Below are 16,673 nucleotides of genomic sequence, written 5' to 3'. Positions count from 1 at the left end.
GATGGCATGGCAGACTGAGTGTCGCCGTAGTCCTTTCCACGCTGAGATTATGCGTCTCCAGCGAGGTCAGTTTAGGAACATCCAGAGGAACATCAGATTAAATGTCCCAGACAGGCACACATAAACACATCTCTGAGGCCTACTAAAGTCACCAGAATGACTTTAGTGCTTTGATTAACACACATATGCAAAAACCTTATTTCTAATGTGTTTAACGTATACTAAGAAAGCCTGATCTAAATGGAAATCACCAAATTTCCACCACACCAGCTAAGAGGAAACGTCAAAACGCCGGCTTGGAACTGTGCAATACTGCGCGTGCGCACAGCTGGCGTGCTCCGTCATTTTCGGAGAACACTGCAACGACGTTCGCGAAAGTTTAAACGCCTACTCCGCTCGCGCCCACCTCGCGCGACCCTGCGCGAGCGGTGTAAAGCGAATTATTTCAAATCATTTCGAGTATATGTATTAATATTTAACTTAATTATGTTTATCGTGCTGGAAAATATTGAAATGGACCTTGAAAGTGCCGTACAAGTGCTTTAATTCCACCTTGTTTAGGCGTATGAAACCTGCAAACATGACTTTGTCGATCGCGCTGAAGCGCGGCGCGCGAAGTTACAACATTCGAGAGGTGCACGACCTCGCGCACTGGCAGAGCCTCAGCGATTACGTCATTTTCGCCGCGCGGACTCTCGCGGCGCGTCAAGTATAAACCAGGCTTTATGTTGTTGAAGGAACTCACCATAGTTCACCTAGCCATACAGCCGTATACCTATAAATGCCCCATGGAGAGAAACGTTGCATAATTATTCCTCCGAGAGAGAAAAAACTTTATATGATTTTTGCAGTAATTCAGTTCCTCTCAGTCATCCAGCTACACAGCTAAATAAGCACTTGCCACATTACTGAAAGTAACAGGTTAGGGCAAATGAAAAACAGCAAAGGCATTTCCTAAGACGCGATTAGATCATTTCGTGAACGACTTAGAGGTTTGTCCTCTGTATAATCACTTTGTGAGCGTCTTGTATAAAAGGGCCATTTTAAACATCGTCTCTCGCTTACGGCCATACCACCCTGAGAACGCCCGATCTCGTCTGATCTCGGAAGCTAAGCAGGGTCGGGCCTGGTTAGTACTTGGATGGGAGACCGCCTGGGAATACCAGGTGCTGTAAGCTTTTTCTCTGCTCATAAGTGTTGACTTTCATCTTTGCTCCTTCTGTCTACTTGCGATTTGTCACTCAGGTTTTTTAAAATTATTCTTACCTCTCTATTACTATCTGCCCCCCCCCCCCCCTCCCCTGCTCTCCTCTCCTCTCCGCCAAAAACCCCCCAGCATGCAGAAACGTGCGTCCAGCTAAGAGGAAACGTCAAAACGCCGGCTTGGAACTGTGCAATACTGCGCGTGCGCACAGCTGGCGTGCTCCGTCATTTTCGGAGAACACTGCAACGACGTTCGCGAAAGTTTAAACGCCTACTCCGCTCGCGCCCACCTCGCGCGACCCTGCGCGAGCGGTGTAAAGCGAATTATTTCAAATCATTTCGAGTATATGTATTAATATTTAACTTAATTATGTTTATCGTGCTGGAAAATATTGAAATGGACCTTGAAAGTGCCGTACAAGTGCTTTAATTCCACCTTGTTTAGGCGTATGAAACCTGCAAACATGACTTTGTCGATCGCGCTGAAGCGCGGCGCGCGAAGTTACAACATTCGAGAGGTGCACGACCTCGCGCACTGGCAGAGCCTCAGCGATTACGTCATTTTCGCCGCGCGGACTCTCGCGGCGCGTCAAGTATAAACCAGGCTTTATGTTGTTGAAGGAACTCACCATAGTTCACCTAGCCATACAGCCGTATACCTATAAATGCCCCATGCAGAGAAACGTTGCATAATTATTCCTCCGAGAGAGAAAAAACTTTATATGATTTTTGCAGTAATTCAGTTCCTCTCAGTCATCCAGCTACACAGCTAAATAAGCACTTGCCACATTACTGAAAGTAACAGGTTAGGGCAAATGAAAAACAGCAAAGGCATTTCCTAAGACGCGATTAGATCATTTCGTGAACGACTTAGAGGTTTGTCCTCTGTATAATCACTTTGTGAGCGTCTTGTATAAAAGGGCCATTTTAAACATCGTCTCTCGCTTACGGCCATACCACCCTGAGAACGCCCGATCTCGTCTGATCTCGGAAGCTAAGCAGGGTCGGGCCTGGTTAGTACTTGGATGGGAGACCGCCTGGGAATACCAGGTGCTGTAAGCTTTTTCTCTGCTCATAAGTGTTGACTTTCATCTTTGCTCCTTCTGTCTACTTGCGATTTGTCACTCAGGTTTTTTAAAATTATTCTTACCTCTCTATTACTATCTGCCCCCCCCCCCCCTCCCCTGCTCTCCTCTCCTCTCCGCCAAAAACCCCCCAGCATGCAGAAACGTGCGTCCAGCTAAGAGGAAACGTCAAAACGCCGGCTTGGAACTGTGCAATACTGCGCGTGCGCACAGCTGGCGTGCTCCGTCATTTTCGGAGAACACTGCAACGACGTTCGCGAAAGTTTAAACGCCTACTCCGCTCGCGCCCACCTCGCGCGACCCTGCGCGAGCGGTGTAAAGCGAATTATTTCAAATCATTTCGAGTATATGTATTAATATTTAACTTAATTATGTTTATCGTGCTGGAAAATATTGAAATGGACCTTGAAAGTGCCGTACAAGTGCTTTAATTCCACCTTGTTTAGGCGTATGAAACCTGCAAACATGACTTTGTCGATCGCGCTGAAGCGCGGCGCGCGAAGTTACAACATTCGAGAGGTGCACGACCTCGCGCACTGGCAGAGCCTCAGCGATTACGTCATTTTCGCCGCGCGGACTCTCGCGGCGCGTCAAGTATAAACCAGGCTTTATGTTGTTGAAGGAACTCACCATAGTTCACCTAGCCATACAGCCGTATACCTATAAATGCCCCATGGAGAGAAACGTTGCATAATTATTCCTCCGAGAGAGAAAAAACTTTATATGATTTTTGCAGTAATTCAGTTCCTCTCAGTCATCCAGCTACACAGCTAAATAAGCACTTGCCACATTACTGAAAGTAACAGGTTAGGGCAAATGAAAAACAGCAAAGGCATTTCCTAAGACGCGATTAGATCATTTCGTGAACGACTTAGAGGTTTGTCCTCTGTATAATCACTTTGTGAGCGTCTTGTATAAAAGGGCCATTTTAAACATCGTCTCTCGCTTACGGCCATACCACCCTGAGAACGCCCGATCTCGTCTGATCTCGGAAGCTAAGCAGGGTCGGGCCTGGTTAGTACTTGGATGGGAGACCGCCTGGGAATACCAGGTGCTGTAAGCTTTTTCTCTGCTCATAAGTGTTGACTTTCATCTTTGCTCCTTCTGTCTACTTGCGATTTGTCACTCAGGTTTTTTAAAATTATTCTTACCTCTCTATTACTATCTGCCCCCCCCCCCCCTCCCCTGCTCTCCTCTCCTCTCCGCCAAAAACCCCCCAGCATGCAGAAACGTGCGTCCAGCTAAGAGGAAACGTCAAAACGCCGGCTTGGAACTGTGCAATACTGCGCGTGCGCACAGCTGGCGTGCTCCGTCATTTTCGGAGAACACTGCAACGACGTTCGCGAAAGTTTAAACGCCTACTCCGCTCGCGCCCACCTCGCGCGACCCTGCGCGAGCGGTGTAAAGCGAATTATTTCAAATCATTTCGAGTATATGTATTAATATTTAACTTAATTATGTTTATCGTGCTGGAAAATATTGAAATGGACCTTGAAAGTGCCGTACAAGTGCTTTAATTCCACCTTGTTTAGGCGTATGAAACCTGCAAACATGACTTTGTCGATCGCGCTGAAGCGCGGCGCGCGAAGTTACAACATTCGAGAGGTGCACGACCTCGCGCACTGGCAGAGCCTCAGCGATTACGTCATTTTCGCCGCGCGGACTCTCGCGGCGCGTCAAGTATAAACCAGGCTTTATGTTGTTGAAGGAACTCACCATAGTTCACCTAGCCATACAGCCGTATACCTATAAATGCCCCATGGAGAGAAACGTTGCATAATTATTCCTCCGAGAGAGAAAAAACTTTATATGATTTTTGCAGTAATTCAGTTCCTCTCAGTCATCCAGCTACACAGCTAAATAAGCACTTGCCACATTACTGAAAGTAACAGGTTAGGGCAAATGAAAAACAGCAAAGGCATTTCCTAAGACGCGATTAGATCATTTCGTGAACGACTTAGAGGTTTGTCCTCTGTATAATCACTTTGTGAGCGTCTTGTATAAAAGGGCCATTTTAAACATCGTCTCTCGCTTACGGCCATACCACCCTGAGAACGCCCGATCTCGTCTGATCTCGGAAGCTAAGCAGGGTCGGGCCTGGTTAGTACTTGGATGGGAGACCGCCTGGGAATACCAGGTGCTGTAAGCTTTTTCTCTGCTCATAAGTGTTGACTTTCATCTTTGCTCCTTCTGTCTACTTGCGATTTGTCACTCAGGTTTTTTAAAATTATTCTTACCTCTCTATTACTATCTGCCCCCCCCCCTCCCCTGCTCTCCTCTCCTCTCCGCCAAAAACCCCCCAGCATGCAGAAACGTGCGTCCAGCTAAGAGGAAACGTCAAAACGCCGGCTTGGAACTGTGCAATACTGCGCGTGCGCACAGCTGGCGTGCTCCGTCATTTTCGGAGAACACTGCAACGACGTTCGCGAAAGTTTAAACGCCTACTCCGCTCGCGCCCACCTCGCGCGACCCTGCGCGAGCGGTGTAAAGCGAATTATTTCAAATCATTTCGAGTATATGTATTAATATTTAACTTAATTATGTTTATCGTGCTGGAAAATATTGAAATGGACCTTGAAAGTGCCGTACAAGTGCTTTAATTCCACCTTGTTTAGGCGTATGAAACCTGCAAACATGACTTTGTCGATCGCGCTGAAGCGCGGCGCGCAAAGTTACAACATTCGAGAGGTGCACGACCTCGCGCACTGGCAGAGCCTCAGCGATTACGTCATTTTCGCCGCGCGGACTCTCGCGGCGCGTCAAGTATAAACCAGGCTTTATGTTGTTGAAGGAACTCACCATAGTTCACCTAGCCATACAGCCGTATACCTATAAATGCCCCATGCAGAGAAACGTTGCATAATTATTCCTCCGAGAGAGAAAAAACTTTATATGATTTTTGCAGTAATTCAGTTCCTCTCAGTCATCCAGCTACACAGCTAAATAAGCACTTGCCACATTACTGAAAGTAACAGGTTAGGGCAAATGAAAAACAGCAAAGGCATTTCCTAAGACGCGATTAGATCATTTCGTGAACGACTTAGAGGTTTGTCCTCTGTATAATCACTTTGTGAGCGTCTTGTATAAAAGGGCCATTTTAAACATCGTCTCTCGCTTACGGCCATACCACCCTGAGAACGCCCGATCTCGTCTGATCTCGGAAGCTAAGCAGGGTCGGGCCTGGTTAGTACTTGGATGGGAGACCGCCTGGGAATACCAGGTGCTGTAAGCTTTTTCTCTGCTCATAAGTGTTGACTTTCATCTTTGCTCCTTCTGTCTACTTGCGATTTGTCACTCAGGTTTTTTAAAATTATTCTTACCTCTCTATTACTATCTGCCCCCCCCCCCCCTCCCCTGCTCTCCTCTCCTCTCCGCCAAAAACCCCCCAGCATGCAGAAACGTGCGTCCAGCTAAGAGGAAACGTCAAAACGCCGGCTTGGAACTGTGCAATACTGCGCGTGCGCACAGCTGGCGTGCTCCGTCATTTTCGGAGAACACTGCAACGACGTTCGCGAAAGTTTAAACGCCTACTCCGCTCGCGCCCACCTCGCGCGACCCTGCGCGAGCGGTGTAAAGCGAATTATTTCAAATCATTTCGAGTATATGTATTAATATTTAACTTAATTATGTTTATCGTGCTGGAAAATATTGAAATGGACCTTGAAAGTGCCGTACAAGTGCTTTAATTCCACCTTGTTTAGGCGTATGAAACCTGCAAACATGACTTTGTCGATCGCGCTGAAGCGCGGCGCGCGAAGTTACAACATTCGAGAGGTGCACGACCTCGCGCACTGGCAGAGCCTCAGCGATTACGTCATTTTCGCCGCGCGGACTCTCGCGGCGCGTCAAGTATAAACCAGGCTTTATGTTGTTGAAGGAACTCACCATAGTTCACCTAGCCATACAGCCGTATACCTATAAATGCCCCATGGAGAGAAACGTTGCATAATTATTCCTCCGAGAGAGAAAAAACTTTATATGATTTTTGCAGTAATTCAGTTCCTCTCAGTCATCCAGCTACACAGCTAAATAAGCACTTGCCACATTACTGAAAGTAACAGGTTAGGGCAAATGAAAAACAGCAAAGGCATTTCCTAAGACGCGATTAGATCATTTCGTGAACGACTTAGAGGTTTGTCCTCTGTATAATCACTTTGTGAGCGTCTTGTATAAAAGGGCCATTTTAAACATCGTCTCTCGCTTACGGCCATACCACCCTGAGAACGCCCGATCTCGTCTGATCTCGGAAGCTAAGCAGGGTCGGGCCTGGTTAGTACTTGGATGGGAGACCGCCTGGGAATACCAGGTGCTGTAAGCTTTTTCTCTGCTCATAAGTGTTGACTTTCATCTTTGCTCCTTCTGTCTACTTGCGATTTGTCACTCAGGTTTTTTAAAATTATTCTTACCTCTCTATTACTATCTGCCCCCCCCCCCCCCTCCCCTGCTCTCCTCTCCTCTCCGCCAAAAACCCCCCAGCATGCAGAAACGTGCGTCCAGCTAAGAGGAAACGTCAAAACGCCGGCTTGGAACTGTGCAATACTGCGCGTGCGCACAGCTGGCGTGCTCCGTCATTTTCGGAGAACACTGCAACGACGTTCGCGAAAGTTTAAACGCCTACTCCGCTCGCGCCCACCTCGCGCGACCCTGCGCGAGCGGTGTAAAGCGAATTATTTCAAATCATTTCGAGTATATGTATTAATATTTAACTTAATTATGTTTATCGTGCTGGAAAATATTGAAATGGACCTTGAAAGTGCCGTACAAGTGCTTTAATTCCACCTTGTTTAGGCGTATGAAACCTGCAAACATGACTTTGTCGATCGCGCTGAAGCGCGGCGCGCGAAGTTACAACATTCGAGAGGTGCACGACCTCGCGCACTGGCAGAGCCTCAGCGATTACGTCATTTTCGCCGCGCGGACTCTCGCGGCGCGTCAAGTATAAACCAGGCTTTATGTTGTTGAAGGAACTCACCATAGTTCACCTAGCCATACAGCCGTATACCTATAAATGCCCCATGGAGAGAAACGTTGCATAATTATTCCTCCGAGAGAGAAAAAACTTTATATGATTTTTGCAGTAATTCAGTTCCTCTCAGTCATCCAGCTACACAGCTAAATAAGCACTTGCCACATTACTGAAAGTAACAGGTTAGGGCAAATGAAAAACAGCAAAGGCATTTCCTAAGACGCGATTAGATCATTTCGTGAACGACTTAGAGGTTTGTCCTCTGTATAATCACTTTGTGAGCGTCTTGTATAAAAGGGCCATTTTAAACATCGTCTCTCGCTTACGGCCATACCACCCTGAGAACGCCCGATCTCGTCTGATCTCGGAAGCTAAGCAGGGTCGGGCCTGGTTAGTACTTGGATGGGAGACCGCCTGGGAATACCAGGTGCTGTAAGCTTTTTCTCTGCTCATAAGTGTTGACTTTCATCTTTGCTCCTTCTGTCTACTTGCGATTTGTCACTCAGGTTTTTTAAAATTATTCTTACCTCTCTATTACTATCTGCCCCCCCCCCCCCCCCCTCCCCTGCTCTCCTCTCCTCTCCGCCAAAAACCCCCCAGCATGCAGAAACGTGCGTCCAGCTAAGAGGAAACGTCAAAACGCCGGCTTGGAACTGTGCAATACTGCGCGTGCGCACAGCTGGCGTGCTCCGTCATTTTCGGAGAACACTGCAACGACGTTCGCGAAAGTTTAAACGCCTACTCCGCTCGCGCCCACCTCGCGCGACCCTGCGCGAGCGGTGTAAAGCGAATTATTTCAAATCATTTCGAGTATATGTATTAATATTTAACTTAATTATGTTTATCGTGCTGGAAAATATTGAAATGGACCTTGAAAGTGCCGTACAAGTGCTTTAATTCCACCTTGTTTAGGCGTATGAAACCTGCAAACATGACTTTGTCGATCGCGCTGAAGCGCGGCGCGCAAAGTTACAACATTCGAGAGGTGCACGACCTCGCGCACTGGCAGAGCCTCAGCGATTACGTCATTTTCGCCGCGCGGACTCTCGCGGCGCGTCAAGTATAAACCAGGCTTTATGTTGTTGAAGGAACTCACCATAGTTCACCTAGCCATACAGCCGTATACCTATAAATGCCCCATGCAGAGAAACGTTGCATAATTATTCCTCCGAGAGAGAAAAAACTTTATATGATTTTTGCAGTAATTCAGTTCCTCTCAGTCATCCAGCTACACAGCTAAATAAGCACTTGCCACATTACTGAAAGTAACAGGTTAGGGCAAATGAAAAACAGCAAAGGCATTTCCTAAGACGCGATTAGATCATTTCGTGAACGACTTAGAGGTTTGTCCTCTGTATAATCACTTTGTGAGCGTCTTGTATAAAAGGGCCATTTTAAACATCGTCTCTCGCTTACGGCCATACCACCCTGAGAACGCCCGATCTCGTCTGATCTCGGAAGCTAAGCAGGGTCGGGCCTGGTTAGTACTTGGATGGGAGACCGCCTGGGAATACCAGGTGCTGTAAGCTTTTTCTCTGCTCATAAGTGTTGACTTTCATCTTTGCTCCTTCTGTCTACTTGCGATTTGTCACTCAGGTTTTTTAAAATTATTCTTACCTCTCTATTACTATCTGCCCCCCCCCCCCCTCCCCTGCTCTCCTCTCCTCTCCGCCAAAAACCCCCCAGCATGCAGAAACGTGCGTCCAGCTAAGAGGAAACGTCAAAACGCCGGCTTGGAACTGTGCAATACTGCGCGTGCGCACAGCTGGCGTGCTCCGTCATTTTCGGAGAACACTGCAACGACGTTCGCGAAAGTTTAAACGCCTACTCCGCTCGCGCCCACCTCGCGCGACCCTGCGCGAGCGGTGTAAAGCGAATTATTTCAAATCATTTCGAGTATATGTATTAATATTTAACTTAATTATGTTTATCGTGCTGGAAAATATTGAAATGGACCTTGAAAGTGCCGTACAAGTGCTTTAATTCCACCTTGTTTAGGCGTATGAAACCTGCAAACATGACTTTGTCGATCGCGCTGAAGCGCGGCGCGCGAAGTTACAACATTCGAGAGGTGCACGACCTCGCGCACTGGCAGAGCCTCAGCGATTACGTCATTTTCGCCGCGCGGACTCTCGCGGCGCGTCAAGTATAAACCAGGCTTTATGTTGTTGAAGGAACTCACCATAGTTCACCTAGCCATACAGCCGTATACCTATAAATGCCCCATGCAGAGAAACGTTGCATAATTATTCCTCCGAGAGAGAAAAAACTTTATATGATTTTTGCAGTAATTCAGTTCCTCTCAGTCATCCAGCTACACAGCTAAATAAGCACTTGCCACATTACTGAAAGTAACAGGTTAGGGCAAATGAAAAACAGCAAAGGCATTTCCTAAGACGCGATTAGATCATTTCGTGAACGACTTAGAGGTTTGTCCTCTGTATAATCACTTTGTGAGCGTCTTGTATAAAAGGGCCATTTTAAACATCGTCTCTCGCTTACGGCCATACCACCCTGAGAACGCCCGATCTCGTCTGATCTCGGAAGCTAAGCAGGGTCGGGCCTGGTTAGTACTTGGATGGGAGACCGCCTGGGAATACCAGGTGCTGTAAGCTTTTTCTCTGCTCATAAGTGTTGACTTTCATCTTTGCTCCTTCTGTCTACTTGCGATTTGTCACTCAGGTTTTTTAAAATTATTCTTACCTCTCTATTACTATCTGCCCCCCCCCCCCCCCCCTCCCCTGCTCTCCTCTCCTCTCCGCCAAAAACCCCCCAGCATGCAGAAACGTGCGTCCAGCTAAGAGGAAACGTCAAAACGCCGGCTTGGAACTGTGCAATACTGCGCGTGCGCACAGCTGGCGTGCTCCGTCATTTTCGGAGAACACTGCAACGACGTTCGCGAAAGTTTAAACGCCTACTCCGCTCGCGCCCACCTCGCGCGACCCTGCGCGAGCGGTGTAAAGCGAATTATTTCAAATCATTTCGAGTATATGTATTAATATTTAACTTAATTATGTTTATCGTGCTGGAAAATATTGAAATGGACCTTGAAAGTGCCGTACAAGTGCTTTAATTCCACCTTGTTTAGGCGTATGAAACCTGCAAACATGACTTTGTCGATCGCGCTGAAGCGCGGCGCGCGAAGTTACAACATTCGAGAGGTGCACGACCTCGCGCACTGGCAGAGCCTCAGCGATTACGTCATTTTCGCCGCGCGGACTCTCGCGGCGCGTCAAGTATAAACCAGGCTTTATGTTGTTGAAGGAACTCACCATAGTTCACCTAGCCATACAGCCGTATACCTATAAATGCCCCATGCAGAGAAACGTTGCATAATTATTCCTCCGAGAGAGAAAAAACTTTATATGATTTTTGCAGTAATTCAGTTCCTCTCAGTCATCCAGCTACACAGCTAAATAAGCACTTGCCACATTACTGAAAGTAACAGGTTAGGGCAAATGAAAAACAGCAAAGGCATTTCCTAAGACGCGATTAGATCATTTCGTGAACGACTTAGAGGTTTGTCCTCTGTATAATCACTTTGTGAGCGTCTTGTATAAAAGGGCCATTTTAAACATCGTCTCTCGCTTACGGCCATACCACCCTGAGAACGCCCGATCTCGTCTGATCTCGGAAGCTAAGCAGGGTCGGGCCTGGTTAGTACTTGGATGGGAGACCGCCTGGGAATACCAGGTGCTGTAAGCTTTTTCTCTGCTCATAAGTGTTGACTTTCATCTTTGCTCCTTCTGTCTACTTGCGATTTGTCACTCAGGTTTTTTAAAATTATTCTTACCTCTCTATTACTATCTGCCCCCCCCCCCCCCCCCTCCCCTGCTCTCCTCTCCTCTCCGCCAAAAACCCCCCAGCATGCAGAAACGTGCGTCCAGCTAAGAGGAAACGTCAAAACGCCGGCTTGGAACTGTGCAATACTGCGCGTGCGCACAGCTGGCGTGCTCCGTCATTTTCGGAGAACACTGCAACGACGTTCGCGAAAGTTTAAACGCCTACTCCGCTCGCGCCCACCTCGCGCGACCCTGCGCGAGCGGTGTAAAGCGAATTATTTCAAATCATTTCGAGTATATGTATTAATATTTAACTTAATTATGTTTATCGTGCTGGAAAATATTGAAATGGACCTTGAAAGTGCCGTACAAGTGCTTTAATTCCACCTTGTTTAGGCGTATGAAACCTGCAAACATGACTTTGTCGATCGCGCTGAAGCGCGGCGCGCGAAGTTACAACATTCGAGAGGTGCACGACCTCGCGCACTGGCAGAGCCTCAGCGATTACGTCATTTTCGCCGCGCGGACTCTCGCGGCGCGTCAAGTATAAACCAGGCTTTATGTTGTTGAAGGAACTCACCATAGTTCACCTAGCCATACAGCCGTATACCTATAAATGCCCCATGCAGAGAAACGTTGCATAATTATTCCTCCGAGAGAGAAAAAACTTTATATGATTTTTGCAGTAATTCAGTTCCTCTCAGTCATCCAGCTACACAGCTAAATAAGCACTTGCCACATTACTGAAAGTAACAGGTTAGGGCAAATGAAAAACAGCAAAGGCATTTCCTAAGACGCGATTAGATCATTTCGTGAACGACTTAGAGGTTTGTCCTCTGTATAATCACTTTGTGAGCGTCTTGTATAAAAGGGCCATTTTAAACATCGTCTCTCGCTTACGGCCATACCACCCTGAGAACGCCCGATCTCGTCTGATCTCGGAAGCTAAGCAGGGTCGGGCCTGGTTAGTACTTGGATGGGAGACCGCCTGGGAATACCAGGTGCTGTAAGCTTTTTCTCTGCTCATAAGTGTTGACTTTCATCTTTGCTCCTTCTGTCTACTTGCGATTTGTCACTCAGGTTTTTTAAAATTATTCTTACCTCTCTATTTCTATCTGCCCCCCCCCCCCCTCCCCTGCTCTCCTCTCCTCTCCGCCAAAAACCCCCCAGCATGCAGAAACGTGCGTCCAGCTAAGAGGAAACGTCAAAACGCCGGCTTGGAACTGTGCAATACTGCGCGTGCGCACAGCTGGCGTGCTCCGTCATTTTCGGAGAACACTGCAACGACGTTCGCGAAAGTTTAAACGCCTACTCCGCTCGCGCCCACCTCGCGCGACCCTGCGCGAGCGGTGTAAAGCGAATTATTTCAAATCATTTCGAGTATATGTATTAATATTTAACTTAATTATGTTTATCGTGCTGGAAAATATTGAAATGGACCTTGAAAGTGCCGTACAAGTGCTTTAATTCCACCTTGTTTAGGCGTATGAAACCTGCAAACATGACTTTGTCGATCGCGCTGAAGCGCGGCGCGCGAAGTTACAACATTCGAGAGGTGCACGACCTCGCGCACTGGCAGAGCCTCAGCGATTACGTCATTTTCGCCGCGCGGACTCTCGCGGCGCGTCAAGTATAAACCAGGCTTTATGTTGTTGAAGGAACTCACCATAGTTCACCTAGCCATACAGCCGTATACCTATAAATGCCCCATGGAGAGAAACGTTGCATAATTATTCCTCCGAGAGAGAAAAAACTTTATATGATTTTTGCAGTAATTCAGTTCCTCTCAGTCATCCAGCTACACAGCTAAATAAGCACTTGCCACATTACTGAAAGTAACAGGTTAGGGCAAATGAAAAACAGCAAAGGCATTTCCTAAGACGCGATTAGATCATTTCGTGAACGACTTAGAGGTTTGTCCTCTGTATAATCACTTTGTGAGCGTCTTGTATAAAAGGGCCATTTTAAACATCGTCTCTCGCTTACGGCCATACCACCCTGAGAACGCCCGATCTCGTCTGATCTCGGAAGCTAAGCAGGGTCGGGCCTGGTTAGTACTTGGATGGGAGACCGCCTGGGAATACCAGGTGCTGTAAGCTTTTTCTCTGCTCATAAGTGTTGACTTTCATCTTTGCTCCTTCTGTCTACTTGCGATTTGTCACTCAGGTTTTTTAAAATTATTCTTACCTCTCTATTACTATCTGCCCCCCCCCCCCTCCCCTGCTCTCCTCTCCTCTCCGCCAAAAACCCCCCAGCATGCAGAAACGTGCGTCCAGCTAAGAGGAAACGTCAAAACGCCGGCTTGGAACTGTGCAATACTGCGCGTGCGCACAGCTGGCGTGCTCCGTCATTTTCGGAGAACACTGCAACGACGTTCGCGAAAGTTTAAACGCCTACTCCGCTCGCGCCCACCTCGCGCGACCCTGCGCGAGCGGTGTAAAGCGAATTATTTCAAATCATTTCGAGTATATGTATTAATATTTAACTTAATTATGTTTATCGTGCTGGAAAATATTGAAATGTACCTTGAAAGTGCCGTACAAGTGCTTTAATTCCACCTTGTTTAGGCGTATGAAACCTGCAAACATGACTTTGTCGATCGCGCTGAAGCGCGGCGCGCGAAGTTACAACATTCGAGAGGTGCACGACCTCGCGCACTGGCAGAGCCTCAGCGATTACGTCATTTTCGCCGCGCGGACTCTCGCGGCGCGTCAAGTATAAACCAGGCTTTATGTTGTTGAAGGAACTCACCATAGTTCACCTAGCCATACAGCCGTATACCTATAAATGCCCCATGGAGAGAAACGTTGCATAATTATTCCTCCGAGAGAGAAAAAACTTTATATGATTTTTGCAGTAATTCAGTTCCTCTCAGTCATCCAGCTACACAGCTAAATAAGCACTTGCCACATTACTGAAAGTAACAGGTTAGGGCAAATGAAAAACAGCAAAGGCATTTCCTAAGACGCGATTAGATCATTTCGTGAACGACTTAGAGGTTTGTCCTCTGTATAATCACTTTGTGAGCGTCTTGTATAAAAGGGCCATTTTAAACATCGTCTCTCGCTTACGGCCATACCACCCTGAGAACGCCCGATCTCGTCTGATCTCGGAAGCTAAGCAGGGTCGGGCCTGGTTAGTACTTGGATGGGAGACCGCCTGGGAATACCAGGTGCTGTAAGCTTTTTCTCTGCTCATAAGTGTTGACTTTCATCTTTGCTCCTTCTGTCTACTTGCGATTTGTCACTCAGGTTTTTTAAAATTATTCTTACCTCTCTATTACTATCTGCCCCCCCCCCCCCCTCCCCTGCTCTCCTCTCCTCTCCGCCAAAAACCCCCCAGCATGCAGAAACGTGCGTCCAGCTAAGAGGAAACGTCAAAACGCCGGCTTGGAACTGTGCAATACTGCGCGTGCGCACAGCTGGCGTGCTCCGTCATTTTCGGAGAACACTGCAACGACGTTCGCGAAAGTTTAAACGCCTACTCCGCTCGCGCCCACCTCGCGCGACCCTGCGCGAGCGGTGTAAAGCGAATTATTTCAAATCATTTCGAGTATATGTATTAATATTTAACTTAATTATGTTTATCGTGCTGGAAAATATTGAAATGGACCTTGAAAGTGCCGTACAAGTGCTTTAATTCCACCTTGTTTAGGCGTATGAAACCTGCAAACATGACTTTGTCGATCGCGCTGAAGCGCGGCGCGCGAAGTTACAACATTCGAGAGGTGCACGACCTCGCGCACTGGCAGAGCCTCAGCGATTACGTCATTTTCGCCGCGCGGACTCTCGCGGCGCGTCAAGTATAAACCAGGCTTTATGTTGTTGAAGGAACTCACCATAGTTCACCTAGCCATACAGCCGTATACCTATAAATGCCCCATGCAGAGAAACGTTGCATAATTATTCCTCCGAGAGAGAAAAAACTTTATATGATTTTTGCAGTAATTCAGTTCCTCTCAGTCATCCAGCTACACAGCTAAATAAGCACTTGCCACATTACTGAAAGTAACAGGTTAGGGCAAATGAAAAACAGCAAAGGCATTTCCTAAGACGCGATTAGATCATTTCGTGAACGACTTAGAGGTTTGTCCTCTGTATAATCACTTTGTGAGCGTCTTGTATAAAAGGGCCATTTTAAACATCGTCTCTCGCTTACGGCCATACCACCCTGAGAACGCCCGATCTCGTCTGATCTCGGAAGCTAAGCAGGGTCGGGCCTGGTTAGTACTTGGATGGGAGACCGCCTGGGAATACCAGGTGCTGTAAGCTTTTTCTCTGCTCATAAGTGTTGACTTTCATCTTTGCTCCTTCTGTCTACTTGCGATTTGTCACTCAGGTTTTTTAAAATTATTCTTACCTCTCTATTTCTATCTGCCCCCCCCCCCCCCCTCCCCTGCTCTCCTCTCCTCTCCGCCAAAAACCCCCCAGCATGCAGAAACGTGCGTCCAGCTAAGAGGAAACGTCAAAACGCCGGCTTGGAACTGTGCAATACTGCGCGTGCGCACAGCTGGCGTGCTCCGTCATTTTCGGAGAACACTGCAACGACGTTCGCGAAAGTTTAAACGCCTACTCCGCTCGCGCCCACCTCGCGCGACCCTGCGCGAGCGGTGTAAAGCGAATTATTTCAAATCATTTCGAGTATATGTATTAATATTTAACTTAATTATGTTTATCGTGCTGGAAAATATTGAAATGGACCTTGAAAGTGCCGTACAAGTGCTTTAATTCCACCTTGTTTAGGCGTATGAAACCTGCAAACATGACTTTGTCGATCGCGCTGAAGCGCGGCGCGCGAAGTTACAACATTCGAGAGGTGCACGACCTCGCGCACTGGCAGAGCCTCAGCGATTACGTCATTTTCGCCGCGCGGACTCTCGCGGCGCGTCAAGTATAAACCAGGCTTTATGTTGTTGAAGGAACTCACCATAGTTCACCTAGCCATACAGCCGTATACCTATAAATGCCCCATGGAGAGAAACGTTGCATAATTATTCCTCCGAGAGAGAAAAAACTTTATATGATTTTTGCAGTAATTCAGTTCCTCTCAGTCATCCAGCTACACAGCTAAATAAGCACTTGCCACATTACTGAAAGTAACAGGTTAGGGCAAATGAAAAACAGCAAAGGCATTTCCTAAGACGCGATTAGATCATTTCGTGAACGACTTAGAGGTTTGTCCTCTGTATAATCACTTTGTGAGCGTCTTGTATAAAAGGGCCATTTTAAACACCGTCTCTCGCTTACGGCCATACCACCCTGAGAACGCCCGATCTCGTCTGATCTCGGAAGCTAAGCAGGGTCGGGCCTGGTTAGTACTTGGATGGGAGACCGCCTGGGAATACCAGGTGCTGTAAGCTTTTTCTCTGCTCATAAGTGTTGACTTTCATCTTTGCTCCTTCTGTCTACTTGCGATTTGTCACTCAGGTTTTTTAAAATTATTCTTACCTCTCTATTACTATCTGCCCCCCCCCCCCCCCTCCCCTGCTCTCCTCTCCTCTCCGCCAAAAACCCCCCAGCATGCAGAAACGTGCGTCCAGCTAAGAGGAAACGTCAAAACGCCGGCTTGGAACTGTGCAATACTGCGCGTGCGCACAGCTGGCGTGCTCCGTCATTTTCGGAGAACACTGCAACGACG

The 16,673-nt window shown here is 47.5% G+C and overlaps 15 non-coding genes across 15 annotated transcripts; all 15 read left to right on the top strand.

The window, feature by feature from the left end:
* Positions 1-1,059: 1,059 nt before the first annotated feature.
* Positions 1,060-1,178, top strand: LOC143475881 (5S ribosomal RNA). Its single transcript, XR_013121188.1, has one exon. It is a non-coding gene; the product is annotated as a 5S ribosomal RNA (ribosomal RNA).
* Positions 1,179-2,146: 968 nt separating this feature from the next.
* Positions 2,147-2,265, top strand: LOC143475880 (5S ribosomal RNA). The gene has a single exon (XR_013121187.1). It is a non-coding gene; the product is annotated as a 5S ribosomal RNA (ribosomal RNA).
* A 967-nt stretch (positions 2,266-3,232) lies between these two features.
* On the top strand, positions 3,233-3,351 carry LOC143475878 (5S ribosomal RNA). The gene has a single exon (XR_013121185.1). It is a non-coding gene; the product is annotated as a 5S ribosomal RNA (ribosomal RNA).
* Positions 3,352-4,318: 967 nt separating this feature from the next.
* LOC143475877 (5S ribosomal RNA) lies at positions 4,319-4,437 on the top strand. The gene has a single exon (XR_013121184.1). It is a non-coding gene; the product is annotated as a 5S ribosomal RNA (ribosomal RNA).
* Positions 4,438-5,401: 964 nt separating this feature from the next.
* Positions 5,402-5,520, top strand: LOC143475876 (5S ribosomal RNA). The gene has a single exon (XR_013121183.1). It is a non-coding gene; the product is annotated as a 5S ribosomal RNA (ribosomal RNA).
* Positions 5,521-6,487: 967 nt separating this feature from the next.
* LOC143475875 (5S ribosomal RNA) lies at positions 6,488-6,606 on the top strand. The gene has a single exon (XR_013121182.1). It is a non-coding gene; the product is annotated as a 5S ribosomal RNA (ribosomal RNA).
* Positions 6,607-7,574: 968 nt separating this feature from the next.
* Positions 7,575-7,693, top strand: LOC143475874 (5S ribosomal RNA). Its single transcript, XR_013121181.1, has one exon. It is a non-coding gene; the product is annotated as a 5S ribosomal RNA (ribosomal RNA).
* Positions 7,694-8,664: 971 nt separating this feature from the next.
* LOC143475873 (5S ribosomal RNA) lies at positions 8,665-8,783 on the top strand. Its single transcript, XR_013121180.1, has one exon. It is a non-coding gene; the product is annotated as a 5S ribosomal RNA (ribosomal RNA).
* Positions 8,784-9,750: 967 nt separating this feature from the next.
* On the top strand, positions 9,751-9,869 carry LOC143475872 (5S ribosomal RNA). The gene has a single exon (XR_013121179.1). It is a non-coding gene; the product is annotated as a 5S ribosomal RNA (ribosomal RNA).
* Positions 9,870-10,840: 971 nt separating this feature from the next.
* LOC143475870 (5S ribosomal RNA) lies at positions 10,841-10,959 on the top strand. Its single transcript, XR_013121178.1, has one exon. It is a non-coding gene; the product is annotated as a 5S ribosomal RNA (ribosomal RNA).
* Positions 10,960-11,930: 971 nt separating this feature from the next.
* Positions 11,931-12,049, top strand: LOC143475869 (5S ribosomal RNA). Its single transcript, XR_013121177.1, has one exon. It is a non-coding gene; the product is annotated as a 5S ribosomal RNA (ribosomal RNA).
* Positions 12,050-13,016: 967 nt separating this feature from the next.
* Positions 13,017-13,135, top strand: LOC143475868 (5S ribosomal RNA). Its single transcript, XR_013121176.1, has one exon. It is a non-coding gene; the product is annotated as a 5S ribosomal RNA (ribosomal RNA).
* A 966-nt stretch (positions 13,136-14,101) lies between these two features.
* LOC143475866 (5S ribosomal RNA) lies at positions 14,102-14,220 on the top strand. The gene has a single exon (XR_013121174.1). It is a non-coding gene; the product is annotated as a 5S ribosomal RNA (ribosomal RNA).
* A 968-nt stretch (positions 14,221-15,188) lies between these two features.
* Positions 15,189-15,307, top strand: LOC143475865 (5S ribosomal RNA). Its single transcript, XR_013121173.1, has one exon. It is a non-coding gene; the product is annotated as a 5S ribosomal RNA (ribosomal RNA).
* Positions 15,308-16,276: 969 nt separating this feature from the next.
* Positions 16,277-16,395, top strand: LOC143475864 (5S ribosomal RNA). The gene has a single exon (XR_013121172.1). It is a non-coding gene; the product is annotated as a 5S ribosomal RNA (ribosomal RNA).
* The last annotated feature ends 278 nt before the right edge of the window (positions 16,396-16,673 follow it).

Source organism: Brachyhypopomus gauderio, chromosome 14, assembly GCF_052324685.1.
Source record: "Brachyhypopomus gauderio isolate BG-103 chromosome 14, BGAUD_0.2, whole genome shotgun sequence".
NCBI lineage: Eukaryota > Metazoa > Chordata > Actinopteri > Gymnotiformes > Hypopomidae > Brachyhypopomus > Brachyhypopomus gauderio.
Note: the sequence above shows the minus strand (reverse complement) of the source record. Positions and strands in the feature narration are given on the sequence as shown.